Source organism: Sphaeramia orbicularis, chromosome 7 (genome assembly GCF_902148855.1).
Source record: "Sphaeramia orbicularis chromosome 7, fSphaOr1.1, whole genome shotgun sequence".
NCBI lineage: Eukaryota > Metazoa > Chordata > Actinopteri > Kurtiformes > Apogonidae > Sphaeramia > Sphaeramia orbicularis.
The window spans coordinates 50,017,272-50,020,588 of NC_043963.1; positions in this window are offsets into that span (position 1 = coordinate 50,017,272).

Consider the following 3,317-nt stretch of genomic DNA (forward strand, 5'->3'; position numbering starts at 1 on the left):
TTAAAAAAGTACGTAAAAGTCAGATGTGCTGTCCTCACAACATGTGACTGTGCAGCTACAGCCAGCTAACAAAAATAAAGTAGAGTCCAAACAAGGCTTTCTTTTCTGATTTGGAAGTTCTCCTTTACTTGAGGTTTTCTTTAACGTTTTTGAAACTGCAACATACAAAATACATATAACTTAAATTACTAACAGACAGTTATTAATTACGCTACACATGTAATGCACTCACATCGCTAGCTTGAATAGCATAAACGTTAGCTTCATTACACATTCACAGAACAGTTTCAATCAACCAACATCTAGAACTTATTATTGTTTTCGGATATATACACTTACAACGATGAAAATTTTCCAAGGAACAGAGTAGTAGAGCACACTTAGCATACACGAGTTCTCTGAACTTTAGCTGCAGAGAAAATAGCGAACGGCAAACATATGTCGAAGATCATCTCTAGCAAAAGACTGCTCACTCTGTATACAACCTTAACGCACAGCGAACACAAAGATCCTTAAGGAGGCGACATTTCACTCCTTTCAATTCTTAAGCCAACTGCATTTTAACAGATTTTAACATGTATTTATCTATTATTAACTTATTGTGATCTATGAAAGTAATTTATACAACTTATGAAATAAGTTACGTCTTTGACCTAAAGACATCACATCAGGTAAGTGTTGGTGCCAGCTTCTCTGAGGGTGGTCCAGTCTAGTCTTCTATGGTGGGTAGGAACATGTGCTGGGTTCTACTCTAGTGTGTGTTGGAGTGCAGCTCAAAGGTTAGAGAGCTCCTGACTCTGGACGGATGGAAGCCTTACAGTCAACCCAGATGTCCCATCAGCAGTGCCATCTTCTTCATCGGACGTCATATCAATTGCGACCCCCCTCCAAAAATCTCCACCTTGTTGGCCAATTCAGCCCTCTTTTGCCTCCAGCTGCTGTAAAGACAGAAGTACCATCACTGCTGCACTGTGAGGCTAACAGAGTAGTAGAGTGTGGTGTTTGTGATAGATTAAGATTAAATACATATTCTTATAAATCTTACCGTCTTTCTTCTCTGCTGTGGCTGAAATTTTCATGGCTTCTGCCTGGACTGTTAGATCTGGTTGGCTGTATGTGGAGTTCCATCGGACGGTTTCATTATGTCTTACAGGCCACTGGAATTAATGTACACAAGTTAGGAAGAGTAAAAAAAATAGATGCATAGGATTATAACAATAGAGAAGCAAAACACAAAAAAACTATTAAAGTTACTAAATCAACAGGACTCCACTTTCTACTCCATTCAAGCCTGGACTTGCAGCTGGAGCTGCCATTAAGTGAGAAGTCACTGCGTCATTGTGGGGTGAGCTCAGTCTGAAAACCAAATAGAAATAGTTCAGAAAAAGCATACATTTACTTCTACAGAGCAGAATGGATCCAGACTCTTTAAAATCTTACCCTTGCTCTGGTTCATACTGTCTTTTGTTTCCTTCACTGTTTTGCAGACAGCGCACGCCTTCCTAAAAAAATACAAGACAAAAACTAAGTCACTTTGGGGAACAAACACCTCCAGGTTCAAGCAGGTCAATGTGACAGATTCATGACTTTAATCAGTTCTACAAGTAAAACCACACTATCATACACTGCGCAGCACACTGCACACATACAACTGCGGCAGTTTTGTGCGAAGCAGTGCCAGTTAAACCTGCCTTTCAGACGTGCTAAATATAGACACAAAATCAGCCACTGCAATCAGTTTCAGGTTTGGTAAATCACATTACGCGCGCTAAATAAATATTTGCATTTACTCCTCCCAATAATTTTGTAAGTTCTGGCAGAAACGCCCATATTGCATATTCGAAAAAGCAAATATGCTAAATGTGAGCTATTTTGCCCATTTGAGAGGCACAGCCTTCAGTGCGTCCTGTTAGTAGATAAGCGTCACGTGTTTTTGCATGCACAGTCAAGTTTTCACATGTTTCTAAATGTACAAACCTTTAGTGAATCAGGCTTTAAGTTGTTTTGCATCTGCACCTCTGTCCACCTATGACAATGGCCACACCTATGCATTTGCAGGTGTATTTTGTTGTATTTGGATGCTGAGTGTATGGGTGTTCTAATCAGCCATCCACACCAGAGGTCACTTTGAAATGGAATAGATTTTTCTAGATCTCAGCCAAGGCTGTGGGGAAGGTCACTTCATTAATCACAGCTAAATGCCACTGTCTGCCTGTCTCCCTTCTTAATCAAGTAACACCCACAGATAACATCATTGATTGATACCAATAATTAATTCGCCTTTGGTACAGAGCGTCACACAGTAGCATTCAGTGGGGAACCTTTAATTACTATGTAAAGACTCATTAGGTTAATGCCACAGTGTGCTCTGGTGGCACGGGGATAAATAGACACCTTCCTCTAGTCGTGGCCTTTTCTGAAACAAGCCACTCTCTCAGCTCTCGCCTGTCTCGCACCCCTGATGTCTTTTCCTATTTCTTTTACAGCACCCATCAACTTGCTAGCCTACTTTTCTCTGCTGAATCAGTGCTGGAAAATGTCAAGTCAGATTTTGCTTGAGAGGATTTTGGCAGATGGGTTGTAGCACAAATGATGGCGGAAAATAACAGATGTACAGGCTTACAGTGCCTTGCAGCATATATGTGTTTTGTGTGTATGTGTGTGTGTGTGTGTTTTACTGTGATGTATGGTGCATGCATACATATGACTTCCTCTTACTCACACAGCAGCAATGCCACCAGTCATGCTAATGTATCTGCATTCTACATGAAAAGAGAACATGCCACATTATTTTATTATCTACTAATCTGCATTGTATCAAAGAAATGTAAGTGATGTACTGCCGAGAGGCTTTTACTCTTAAACTAACACTTTGTGACATGCTCACATAAATAAAAGTGTCATCTGCTACTATCTGATTTAGTCTTTGTTCCTGATGCCAATTTTTAAAGTAGAGTAATGATTCAACCTATTAAATGTTGGATTTTTCAGTGTGTGGGAAATATCTTCCTACATGGAGAATTCATGCATTTTACATTTTTTAAGAATAAACCAAAGAACAGGCTGATAAGGTGTCCTAGCAAATGCAGAGTAAAAAAAGCACTCTAGTAATGGTTGCTTAAGCACTTAACCTTGATTTAACTAGTTCAGACAGGATGGAATTTAAAAGCATGTAAAAACAATAGAAGGGTTTTAGCCGATATGACTCCAGGTTTAAGGAAAAACCCAGCCATGATTTTATACATTTTACGCACATGATTTAAACAGTGCACAAACAATATCAGATTAAATCTCCCGGATGCCCACTGATGTCTGTG